This window comes from Canis aureus, chromosome 22 (genome assembly GCF_053574225.1).
Source record: "Canis aureus isolate CA01 chromosome 22, VMU_Caureus_v.1.0, whole genome shotgun sequence".
In the NCBI taxonomy this organism is placed as follows: Eukaryota; Metazoa; Chordata; class Mammalia; order Carnivora; family Canidae; genus Canis; species Canis aureus.
The window spans coordinates 15,238,063-15,251,464 of NC_135632.1; the positions used below are offsets into that span (position 1 = coordinate 15,238,063).

At 40.9% G+C, this 13,402-nt stretch overlaps 1 protein-coding gene across 1 annotated transcript in view; it reads right to left on the minus strand.

Annotated features, from left to right (window-relative positions):
• The window catches only part of RASA2 (RAS p21 protein activator 2), a 144,481-nt gene extending 131,675 nt beyond the window's left edge, over positions 1–12,806 (minus strand). The window contains exons 1-3 of the mRNA XM_077864919.1: positions 12,704–12,806; positions 8,697–8,927; positions 2,669–2,727 (exon numbers count right to left, since the gene is read on the minus strand). The gene's annotated coding sequence lies outside the window, so the exon portion shown is untranslated. The remainder of the gene's footprint in view (positions 1–2,668; positions 2,728–8,696; positions 8,928–12,703) is intronic.
• Positions 12,807–13,402: the final 596 nt, after the last annotated feature.

Here is a 13,402-nt window from a genome sequence, read left to right on the forward strand (position 1 = left end):
CACGTGGAGAGAAAGCTGAACTCTCTGGTCTTTCTTCTTATAAGGACACTATAATGTCAGGAGCCCCATTCTTATGATTTCATTTAATCTTAATTATTTCCTTTGAAGGCTCTGTCTCCAAGTATAGCCACAATGTGGGCTTAGGGCTTCAGCACAAGAATGGGGGGTGGGGGGACAGACATTCATTCAGTCCATAACAAGCTTCCATAGCTTCCTTTCTCATACCCATGGCACACACTGCCAGTCACAGCATTCTTTCCTGCTGAATTTGAACAAGCCTCAGAACATTGTGTCCAGTTTTCTCAAGGTCGAAGTCTCTCTGGAAACTGGGTTGCATACATGTGATAGTTTCCCCCCGGGAGCTACAGACAACCATGAGAGACTTGAATTCAGAGGACAGAAATAGGAGAAGACGTTGCTGGTGACAGTGGCAAGGCACAACAGAAAGACCTCAGGCAGTAGAGGTAAAGGCCCTAGCCACTATATCCTGTATAAACCGCAGTGTCTGTGTGTGTTGACCAGATGTGCAACCTGGGTGTTGTTTTTGGATGAAAAGTATTCCAACTTGACTCTTTGGTCCTCCAAGAGATTCTTCTTCTTCTTCTTCTTTTTTTAAGCTTTTATTTATTCATGAGGGACATAGAGAGGCAGAGACATAGGCAGAGTCCCTGTGGGGATTTGATCCTAGGACCCTGTGATCAGGACCTGAGCCAAAAGTAGATGCTCAACCACTAAGCCACCCAGGTGCCTCTCCAAGAGATTCTTTCTTAGTACCTTTAATGCATTTTTTTCCTGCTTAAACTAGCTAGCACACATTGTGTCATTTTAACAACGGATGCAATAGAAACATTCCTGCACTTTACATGCTGATGTGCTGAGCTCTTTGTGGTTCCCTAAATGTGCCAGGTGGTTCTCTGCAGATCTGCTGTACTCCAACTTCTCCCTTTGTCCAAGGTTCCCTCCTTACCCTATCCCCCCATGAAACCAGTTAGGAGGCTCTGGGCTACAAGTAACAAAAAACTGTCAAAAAATGACTTAAACTATTACAGTTTATTTTGTCTATAAAAAAAAGTCCTGATGGGTCTTTAAAAATCAAACATAGAATTAATATATAATCTAGATATTCTGCTTCTGGATATGTACCCCAAAAGAATTGAAAGCAGGGTCTTGAAGAGATTTGTACAGCCATGTTATGGCAGCATTATTCACAATAGTCAAAATGTGGGACAAATCCAAGTGTCTATTACAGATTAATAGATAAGCAATATGTGATATATATGTATAATGGAATATTATTCAGTCTTAAAAAGGAAGGTAATTCTTTTTTAAGATTTTATTTATTTATTTATTTATTTATTTATTTATTTATTTGAAGCATAGACAGCATAAGTAGGGGGAGGGGCAAAGGGAGAGGGAGAGAATCTCAAGCAAACTCCTCACTGAGCATGGACCCCGACACCGAGCTCTCACAACCCTGAGATCATTGACCTGAGCCAAAATCAAGAGTTGGACACTTAAATGACTGAGCCACATAGGTGCCCCAAGACGAAAGGTAATTCTGGCACATGGTATACCATGGGTGAACCTTGAGGATATTGTCTGATGTGAAATAAGCCAGTCACAAAACCATAAATACCATATGATTCTACTTTTATGATGTGCCTAGAGAGTCTAAGATTCTCACAGACTGCGCAATATTTTATTAGTCTCCGACTCTTTAGTGCACATAAAACACAGAAGAACATAGAAGGCACTTATTAAACATTTGATGAATGATGAATAAATGAATGAATGAATGAATGAATGAATGAAAAAGCCAATGAATGAGATGGCCTCTTCAGAGAAGCTGCTAATAAATGAGCTTAGAATTCTGAATCTAAAACCCACAAGGGAAACCAGATTAGACCACATAACCATACTGGGCTGAGCCTGAGCTTTGCAGAAAGCTTAGGTACAGAGAAAAGTCACCATCTCAGAAGTCAGATGAGGAAGGAGAAAGGGAAGAGGCAAGGCCTGGGGTTTGCAATCCTCCCTCTGGGCTGGGGCTGTGTCTGTCACAAGCAGCTCATTTTTGTCAGAGATAGCAAGGAGAGCAGAAGTTCATGGGTCACGAACTATTGTCTTGTAGTGGGCTAGACTGAAACATCTTCAATTTCTTGTAGGTTGTTGTAGAAGCAACAAAACTTTGATTTTGTTACCAGTTGTTTTCATTTTTGCTATTACTATCTAATCTCCAGGCAGCCAAATGGGCCTGTGGCTACACATGGAGTCCTATTAACATCATTAACTGAAAGTTTTTGATCTTGCCTCCACCTTTCACTTGCCCACATAATTCAACTTCTCCCCCAATTATTTATTTTCCAAGAGTGCCCAAGGGGTAAGTTAGACTCACCATTGCTAGAGTGGAGGTTGCTTGGGTTTGTTACGTTTTTCCTTTCCTGCTCTAGCTTCCCTTTGCACTGTCTACCCAGGAAGTAGCTTGAGGGACTTTTGCCACTTCATGGGGCCTGCTGTGACAATGGTAAGGCCCAAGCCAAGAACATTGTCCTTCAGAGCTCACATAATTGCTTTCTGGGGTCAGCAAAACTGGTGAGAATTGCCATCTCTCCAGCTAGCCCCCAAAGTAGCACTACTTGGACTCAGAATCTCTCATAAAATCAATTCTTACCTCTGGTTCCTAATGCTTTCCATTGGCCCTCCAACGAGCCTAAGATGCCAGGTTGGAAACTGGAAGAGAGTTTCATATTATGGTTAACTCAACATATATTCCCCAACTCTTTTTCCTTTACTGCCTCCGCTATGGAGGTCAGTAAAGCTAAGTATTGCCTTTCTGGCCACTCTGGCAGCTAGGATTAGTTACACAACCTCAGTAAACATGAGAGGCTGTCCTCTTTGTGCTTCCAGAAGACTTTAGCTTTTCTTGGTAGAAGGACAGAAGAGCCTGTTGCCACACTGCTCCCTGTGGCCCCCTGCCTTCTTCTTCCATTGAACATGGATACAATGCCTGGAAATGCAACAGCTGTCTGGGGACTGTGAAAAAAAAAGGCCAAGAGAATTCTTGTCCCTGAAATCTTTGAGCATCTGCATCAGCTTTGAACTACATTCCTCTAGACTCCTTGTGAAAGAAAAAAAGAATAGATGCCTATTCATTCAAGGTACCATTTGTCAGTTAATGAAGCCAAAAGCACGATCCTAGCTGTTACAAGTCTGACTTTTGCACATTATGTGCTTTCTTATAATATGAAACCATCTCTTATAGTCCTGCTTGGCCATTCATTAATCACCCAATGGACACTGCTCACCACTGGTTGGCTCTGCTCACCATTTGCTGCTACTGGAGGAAGGAGTCAGGTCTCCACCAAAGTGATCGGGGTATCTTTTTTCTTTCTTTCTTCTTTCTTTCTTTCTTTCTTTCTTTCTTTCTTTCTTTCTTTCTTTCTTTCTTTCTTTCTTCTTTCTCTTTCTTTCTTTCTTTCTCTCTCTTTCTCTCTCTTTCTCTTTCTTTCTTTCTTTCTTTCTTTCTTTCTTTCTTTCTTTCTTTCTTTCTTTCTTTCTTTCTTTCTTTCTTTCGTGTGTGTGATAGAGGTATCTAAAGGCAGTTACTTTAGGTGGCATTTTGGCTAGGACCAGGCCTGGTATCAAGCTCCCTCTGGCACTGTGCCCTATCTCTAAGTTCTTGATATGGTCCTACAGAAAAATATAGAGGTTAAGGACAGCCCAGCCCTATATCCCTCACAGTGTGGACCCCAGTTTAAGGGCAAGTGCCTGAATAAACCTCCCTAGGCCAGGGCTGTTGGTAGTTTCTTAGGCAGCTGCTTCCCATCTTTAATTTAAAGGAGAGTGAGATCAAGAATACAACAAGAGAATGAAGTCCTCTCACCTTACAACCTGTGTAAGTTTGTTGTTGCAAACTCTATTTTATGTAGTTCTAAAGACTCTGGCATTTATTTCACACGAGCATTTCTGCAATAGGACTGAATTCCAGGGCTAAGATATGGATATACAGCCACAAAAGAAACAGGAATTTTGATAAGCTGATGACCTATTTGAAATAATTGAGTCAAAGCGTCATCAAAACGTAAGAGCTTCAGTTTGTCATGTTATTGTTTGAAGCCACATAAGGTCCTCCTTAGAAGGGCACTCTAGGGCTGTCTGTGCAGAGATGGAGAAAGGGCTGATGGAGAGGGGGCCAGGGAGAGTAGAATCACAAGCCGAAGGCACTTACTACTGCATTTGTATGGCGGGTCAGATATACCACTACCCTTTAACACTGTTACCCCAAATGATCCTTCTTACTAGATGTCTCACCACACAAAACAAATACTTCTGTGAAACAAATTTCTGTGAAATTGCTGGGGGTCGGGGGATTTCTGAGGATCCTCTAGTATTGAGCAAAAGATGGAGAGGGACGATAGCTGCTCATACTGATCACACCTTAAATGTAATAGCTATTTTGTCTGTTGTGCTAATTTCATGTATTTTATATTGAGGATAAAAATATGTATTAAGGCTTTTCATGAATTTTCTAGAAACCTCCAAATATTCAACTTTATTTTTCCATAGGGCCTAGAATTCTTTAATAGGAATTATCATAACTTAAAAGTTTTTAGGAGTCCCAGATCTATGATTTAGCTACCATCATGTATATATTTAGTGCTATTGAAGAATTAATATCACCAACTTGAATAAATGTTTAAAATGAAAAAAAAAATTAGTGTTCAGTAAGAGAAGATGTACGGAAACAATTGCCCCCCTCCATTTTCCTATACTAGGTTTTCTCAACTGTGGTGCTACTAACATTTTGGCTGGGATCATTCTTTGCTATTGGGAACTGTCCTATGCATCATAGGTTGTGTAGCATCACGTCTGGTCAACAGCATCCCCCAGTTGTGATCATCACAAATGTTTCCAGACATTGCTGAATGGCCTCTGGGAGGCATAACCACTCCCAGGTGAGTACCTCTGCTCTGTATGAATACACCTCCTGTATAGTGGCAGGGTCATGTATTTGTAAACCTGTCAAAACTGTGAGCCATGTGGATCAGACCCTGAGTGGGAGGGGTCCAAAAAACTAAAGTCCTGATAGGAATTCTACTTTTTTTTTTTTTTAAAGACATTATTATTAATTCATGAGAGACACACATACAGAGAGAGGCAGAGACACAGGGAGAGGGGGAAGCAGGCTCTCTTGGGGAACCCGATGCGGGACTTGATCCCGGGACCCTGGAATCACAACGTAAGCCAAAGGCAGATGCTCAACCACTGAGCCGCCAAGGCATCCCAGGAATTCTACTTTTAATCTCAAAGAATATGAATGAGATCCAAGTATGCAATCTAGAGCAGCTCTTACCAAAATACCTTTCTTCTTCTCTAATATCCAACCATTACACTCCTCACTCTTTTCCTCCTGAATAGTGAGCTCTCCCATCCACCCATTCTCTCTCACCATCTCCCTCTCCTACATGATGCGTCTGAACATGTCCATGGTCCCTGCTCTCTGTGGCCCCTTGCAAGCGGAGTTTCTCTTGTATTCTTTCTCCTTTGCATTCTCCCTGTGTGGCTTATACCACTTCTATCCTTCTCCCATCCCCCTGCTTCTGCAGTGACAGTCCCAAAGATCTGGTCTGGACCCTCCGAGCTCTTCTCCACAGTTGGGTGTGGGTGGATGGGAGGAACTGAACAGCTAAGCAGTAGCAAATTTAGCAACGGGGAGGAGGACGGGAAAAGCTGGCAACACTCGTATGTGTGAAGGGTTGCAGTTTTGTCACCTCCTCACAAATGTGCAAAGAAGATGCAGCATTTTCATTTCTCTAAAATAGTTCTTGTCTTCCTTATGAGCCTCCAGCCACTGAAGAGAGAGAAAAATACTCTGGCACACAATTTAAATAGACATTTTCAGTAAATGGTCCTTCTCTTGAGGTAAGACATGCTTAGTCTCTGAGGTATCTGCATCCTTCTTTTCTGTCCTTTCAAGATGGTGTCCGGATTTTTGGTGGAGTTGTGGCTAATAGACCCTGCAGGGACAGGGAAAAGATAGGATCCTCAGATCCTTGCAGAATCTTCTACACCTTTGTGGATTTCTGCTGTGGGCGGGTGGTCTGGACACTGCCCGGGCTGTATCCAACCCATCCCTGGAAGTTCTGTGAGCACCATTGAGACTATAACTACAGTACATGGGGTCTGCTCCCACCTGCCCTGGAAGGCCTGCTTGTGCTGCCTGATGACTCAGCCTCTGCTCTGGCTGCTGCTACAGACCCCACATCCTCCATCTGGCAATTGATGAGGGTGTCCACCCCCAGTCCTATTGCTGATTCACCTTTTCCTTGGCCTGTGTGTGGAGGCCTATTGGCTCTCAACTCAGCTACTTTCCAGGCCTCTTCTCTGGAGCAGATGGGAACATCTTGGTCCAATTTATGCCATACTGGTCCTGGAGACAGCCCAGGATATTATATTCTACTTCTCTCCCAGCCGAATCATGCTATGCTGTTGAGTTAAACCTTGAGGTAGCCACTCCCAGGGTGGTGCCAGCCAACCTGCAAGGCCAGGCCCTCCCAGAGTTCCAGGGATGAAGTCTTTAGAAACTCTCATCCTTTCCTCCACCTACTTCACAAACCCTGCTTTGGGTGGAATCAAGAGAAGGGAGATTAGGCTCGCCTCCAAAGCCTCAGCTACCTCTGTCTCCCTTTTTCCTAGATAGTCCACTAAAACTGATAGGGTGGGCGTTCCTCTTTCTCTTCTGGTTTACTCCAGGACTTCCCTAGGCAAAACACCATGATCTAGTTGGCTTTTACTGTAATAACAAGAGGGAGAAAAGATTCTAGAAATCCTTATCCTTTCTTTTCCTCAAAGTCTTGCTTTTAAGGTAATCTGGCTGAAAAATTCAAAAATCTTATTTGGAAGCTGAGACTTAACTTTTTCTTTCTGTTTCTCTTTTTCTTTCCATTTGTCCTGTAGCAATCCTAAGCCTCCCTGAGACAACTGGAAACCTCTGCAAGTATTGGAGTGGAGGGAGGTCGGCAGAAGGGAATATAAAAGAAAGCAGCATATGTGGGTACTTCAAGACTATATTATTGGGACGCCTGGGTGGCTCAGGGGTTGAGAGTCTGCCTTTGGCTCAGGGCGTGATCCTGGAGTCCCGGATCAGGTTCCAAATCTGGCTCCCCTCAGGGAGCCTGCTTCTCCCTCTGCCTGTGTCTCTGCCTCTCTCTGTGTGTCTCTCATGAATAAATAAATAAAATCTTTAAAAAAAAAAGACTATTTTATCACCATGATATACATTGATGATTTTTCCTACCACATGTCATGTTCTAATGTGGTTGTTCCATTGAGGCCTGCAAGGCTGACACCGCAGCCCTGTGGGTAGACCGCGTCTGTCCAGTGAATGGCCGGAAGAAGACATAGGTCCTCAGACAGGAAACCAGAACTCTGAGGGCAAATCTTAACAGAGGAGAAAGGGCTCTTTGCTATCCTCGATGTCTCTTGGCCTCAATTCACAGGGCCCTCAGGGCTAGGACAGTCCTCCCATTTCCTCTCAAATGGAGTCAGGCCAGGGCTTGCAAAGGCAGACTTCTTTGTAGGGTTGTCCTTCTCTGACTCGACAACTCAAAAGATCCATGTAATAAAATGTTTTTAATGTGAGGACCAATGTAAAGTTATCAACTTATTTTGCGAAGCAAAATGTTAGAAACAAGCCACTATTTATATCATCGATGTTCTTTTTTTTTTTTTAAGGACTTTTAACACTTAAAAAGTTGGTAATTTTGTTTTAAGGAAGGCATCAGTTATCAATGAGGGAGAAAGCCACTTCAGATGCCTGGAATGGTGTGGGGGGAAGGCATGGAACAGAGGCAGGAAAGAGAGATAGGCAGTGTCTATTCCAGGGGTGGTATTTGTCTATATTCCTTGCCTACTGGATTTGCACCAGGGCCAGTGGGAAGGGGGACTGAAAGGAATATAGGGCATGTCATGGAGATCCTTGAATAATGAGGTAAGAAACTAAAAACTCAGCTTTGAGAGAGCTAGAGTTTCTGGCTGTTTCATGGGAAGGGAATTGCCATGAAGAAAACCATATTTGGGAAATTGAAGTTATGGGTTATGTGCCGCCTCTGATGAAATTACTGCCTTTTGTGGGAGAGAGGCTAGAGGAAGGAAAGGGATTTTGGAGAGAAAGGATGGGACCCATTCCATACTTTGACTTAAGCATAACATTTCATGGGAGATGAATGGGACACTTTTTCTCTGTCTGTTGCTATCGTGTCTGTTGGTTACCATCCCATGGCAGGAGTTATTTTAAGAATGTCACAGATACTCCTAATAACTTAGTAGATATGTACAGGGTAGATTTTAACATTTTAGACAATTCCTCTCTTATTCTGTACAGAGCTTGGTTCTTACAAATGCACTCCTTCTGCCTTGATTCACCTTGTCCTAATGTCCATATCATTATATGGCTTATACTTTTCCTTTGGTTCACTTATCATAATAAGTGATTATTATGATTAACATGATTACATCGTTACGTCATCACATCATTAATGTCAGCATTTCGGTAATGTTTGTTTCCTCTGCTAGACCATAGGATACAAAAGAAGAGGGTCCCAGTATCTCCTTCACTATCATATCTCCAGTAACAAGCATGGGGCCTTATCTGTGACAGGTACTCAGTAAATATTTATTGCCTGAGTAAATGAACTTACCTTTAGGAAGAATGACTGGAATCATCCTCATCAAATACATTTTACTAAGTGCTAAGTGCTTGTGGGCTCCTGGGTTATATTTTGTCACAATGTGAGGTTCTTGAAGGCCACAATCAAACACAGTCAAATAACGGATCCCGTGATCTCTGCTACAGGAAGTGGTCTCGGTGGTTGGTGGCGGCCTTCTTTCTCCAGCTCGTGTTCCGAGGCAGAGTGCTAGAGTAGTGCCACCTGTTGGGTAAAACAGAATATCCAGCTTTTTACCCAATGACCTAGCCCTTTACAAATAAACATATGGTAGTCCTAACTTTTGCTGATCCAGGATCTTTTCTGGTATTTTACAATTTTATTTGTTTTGCATTTTTAAATTTGGTTTCATTTCATCAGCCAAACTTACTTTTTTCTTACCTCTTTTAAACAGTAGCTGTGTTTACTTACTTATTTTTTTAAAGATTTTATTTATTTATTCATGAGAGACCTAGAGAGAGGCAGAGACATCGGCAGAGGGAGAAGCAGGCTCCCTGTGGAGAGCCCATTGTGGGACTGGATCCCAGGACCCTGGAATCACGAACTGAGCCTAAGGCAGATGCTCAACCACTGAGCCACCCAAGTGTCCCACATAGCTGTGTTCAATGCCATTGTCTACACTTCAGATAAAGAAATATTCTATAATAAATCGTAGTCAAATATCTATTATACAAGTGTAGTCAGGAATGGAACAATTAATAAAACTGCCTTATGTGCTATGCATGAGTCACTTGCAGATACAGCTATTTGGGAGAGAAGTCCATTCTATAGTGATGGTGTGGCAACACTTTCATCAATAGAAGATTATTGAAAAGAAACAAGAACATGCAGTTCTTCAGTCATGAGTGTAAACATCTGTTGTTATGCTGGAAAACACGAACATAACGGTTAACAGAATCTTGGCCAAATACATTATTAATTACGTTTCATAGGGACACATATTATTTTGGGGGGGACACATATTTTTAAACACTATATGTCAAACACATACACACACCTTGGCCTATTTGTCCACTTTAGGAGAAATGCTTATTGACTTAAATGATGTTGAGTACCCATGGTCTCGTCAGTGGTTTTATTAAGCCAGTGTTAAAGTGGAATTGTTGGCTTGTATATCTCTACTTGTGGATTTCCAAACTCTTTTTCAAAGTTCTGTGTTTTGGTATTTGATATTTTGTCTTTTATTTCCTTTTCTGTCTCCTGGTACTGTATCAGAAGTGGAACCTCTATATGATCCTTTTGTTTGGAAGAATGAGAATAGGAGCATGTTTTCTTCTAGCTGATTCTAGGAAATACTTACACACAGTCATTTGTGTGTATATGTGATGGACTGATATTTCCACCTAGTCTCCCTGTGTGTGTGTGTGTGTGTGTGTGTGTGTGCAGCCTTGTTTGTAGTGATCTCATCACATAGAAATTTGTCAATATTTATTGGCCCATACTCAATCTTGTCCTTTGTGATAATTGTCATCATTTTGGGGCCGAGAATATCTTTTGTTTAAAGATCAGATGTAGGTGCACTTAGTTTTTGTTTGTCTGATTTTATTTTTTCCATTATACTCTATAATTCATTTGAAATTTATTTTAGTATATTGTTGGAACCAAACTTCACATTTCCCCCAAATAGGCAATAATCTCAACACCATTTGTTTAATAGACCATTTACTTTTCATTGGTTTGTGTTCCTTCTTTTGTTATAAACTATGTAATTTTATATGTAATTACCAATTTTATAACTTTCATTTCTGTTCCCTTTATTTTTAAATTTTTGTTTTTTAGAGAGAGAGAGAGAGAGAGAATATATGCATGCACACGCATATGCACATAAGCAGTGGGGAGGAGGAGCAGAGAGAGGGAGAAAGAATCTTTTTTTTTAAAGATATTATTTGAGAGAAAGTGCGCATGCGTACACACAGTGGAGAGAGGCAGAGGGAGAAGCAGACTCTTCACCAAATAGGGAGCCTGATGCAGGGCTCGATCCTAGGACCCTGGGATTATGACCTGAACTGAAGGCAGACACTTAACTGACTGAGACACTCAGGCGCCCAGGGAGAGAGAATCTTAAGCAGGTTCCACATTTAGCAAGGAGCCCAACCCAGGGCTTGATTTCACAAGCCTGAGATCATGACCTGAGCCGAAATCAGGAGTGGGATCATCAACAAACTAAGCCATCCGGGTGCCCGACATTTCTGTTCCTTTTTTTTTTTTTTAAAGATTTCATTTATTTATTCATGAGAGACACCACACACACAGAGGCAGAGACACAGGCAGAGAGAGAAGCAGGCTCCATGCAGGGAGCCTGATGTGGGACTCGATCCGGGGACTCCAGGATCACACTCTGAACCAAAGGCAGATGCCCAACCACTGAGCCACCTGGGCATCCCCATTTCTGTTCCCTTAAGCAGCCTGTCAATTTACTGTGCCAATACCACACATATTTGACCGCGATAACTATTTAATACCTTTTCATACCTCAGTCTTCCTCATTACTATTACCTTTGAAATTTATCTTACCTATTCTTGTTTTTCTTCCAGATGAACTGTTAGAATCATCTAGCCACATCTCAAAATACAATGAATAGAATTTTGCTTTACCCCCTTACATCTTATTCAACAAGTATTTGTTAAGAATTGATATAGAGAAGCTAATGAATGTTGACCAAATAATGGCAGTAACATTTCTAAGTCTCTATTTCCTTATATTGCAAAGTGCTTTAAATGTTCTAAAAGATATTTCCTATAATATTGTTCATCAAGAAGTTTCAGAATATTGACATCTGTATGTTTTATTTGGAGAAATGTCTGTTTTTGTTTTCTGCCCATTTTTTAAAAAAGATTTTATTTATTTACTCACAAGAGACAGAGAGAGAGAGAGAGAGAGAGAGAGGCAGAGACACAGGCAGAGGGAGAAGCAGCCTCCATGCAGGGAGCCCGACATGGGATTCGATCCCAGGACCCCAGGATCATGCCCTGGGCCAAAGGCAGGCTCTAAACTGCTGAGCCACCCAGGGATCCCAAGCCACCCAGGGATCCCCTTCTGCCCATTTTTTAATCGGATTATTTGTTTGGGAGACATTGAGTTGTATAAGTTCTTTATATATTTTGGATACTAACCCTTTACCTGACATGTCATTTGCAAATATCTTTTCCCATTCTGTAGGTTGCCTTTTAGTTTTGTTAATTGTTTGGATTTAGCAAGATTTTGCTTATTGAATTTTTTTAAAAAGATTTATTTATTTGAGAGAGAGAGAGAGAGAGAGAGCGCGCCAGGGGAGAGGCAGAGGGAGAATGGAGAGAGAGAGAGAATCTTAAGCAGACTTCACACTAAGCATGGAGCCTGTTGCAGGGCTCCATCTCACAATCCTGAGATCACGACCTGAGCCAAAACCAAAAGTTAGAGTCTACTGACTGAATCACCCAGGCATCCTTGTTTGTTGAATTTATAACTGTTTTATGGAATAACTGAAATGCCTGAGAGGATTTGACATTAAATTTGTAAACATTGCTTTAAGTGTTTTAAGGGTATTTACTTAGTTCAATCTATATAAGTAGTTATTTGTTAGGGGGATATAATCTTTTAACTTCATAAGTTAATGGAACATTAGCTCAAGAATGAGATACACACACATACACACATACACACATATTTGACCACAATAACTATTTAACACCTTTTCATACCTCAGTCTTCCTCATTACTATTACCTTTGAAATTTATCTTACCTATTCTTGTTTTTCTTCCAGATGAACTGTTAGAATCATCTAGCCACTTCTCAAAATACAATGAATAGAATTTTGATTTACCTTGTTAAGAATTGATATAGAGAAGCTAATGAATGTTGACCAAATAATAATGGCAGTAACATTTCTAAGTAACATTTCTAATAACATTTCTAAAGATAATTATTCTTATTTTTATATTTTTGAACATCTAGATTTATGAATAGAACAACTATGTTGATAGGTGACTTTGAACTTACCTTTTTCTGACTTAAATGAACTGAATATTGATTCAGACACATGTTAATGTGTATATTTCTTTCCATGCTCCAAAATCTACTCTGGACATTAAATCTCAGTTGGTAGTAAGATACCCAACTCATCTAGGTTTTCTGGGGACTACTTTGGTTTCAAAACTGAGAAGCTTGGCCAACTGGGGCAGTAAGTCACCATTACTGGCAGATAGTCCTCTGACCTTTGCAACAGCCCTGTGGCAATCTGATGTGAAATCTGTGTGCAGGGTTATCATTCCCATTAACAGAGGCAGCAACTGGGCTTAGGGAAGTTAACATGGCTTGGTCAGGCCACAGTTTAGTTTATAATTTATTCACCTTTCTCATGTCTTTTTTTTTTTTTAACCTAATGTGATTGGTTATTTCTGAGGTCTTCCTTCCTTCCCCAGTAGAGAACTTGGTTTCTTCTTTCTAAAATAAATGAGTTTTATTTTCATCTGGAGAAGCCACTGTCTAGAATTAACTTCAGCAGTAATCCCTACAAATTCCTTTGTAGAGACATTCAGGAGGTTGACAGCCTTTGCAAGATGAGTAGAAATAAAGATTACAAAGATGTTCAGGGCAACAAAAATAATTTTGTTGATTATTTAAAATATGTTACTACTTATAATTAACTTCTTAATACATTTTTAGTGAGATATAATTCACACAACATAAAATTCACTC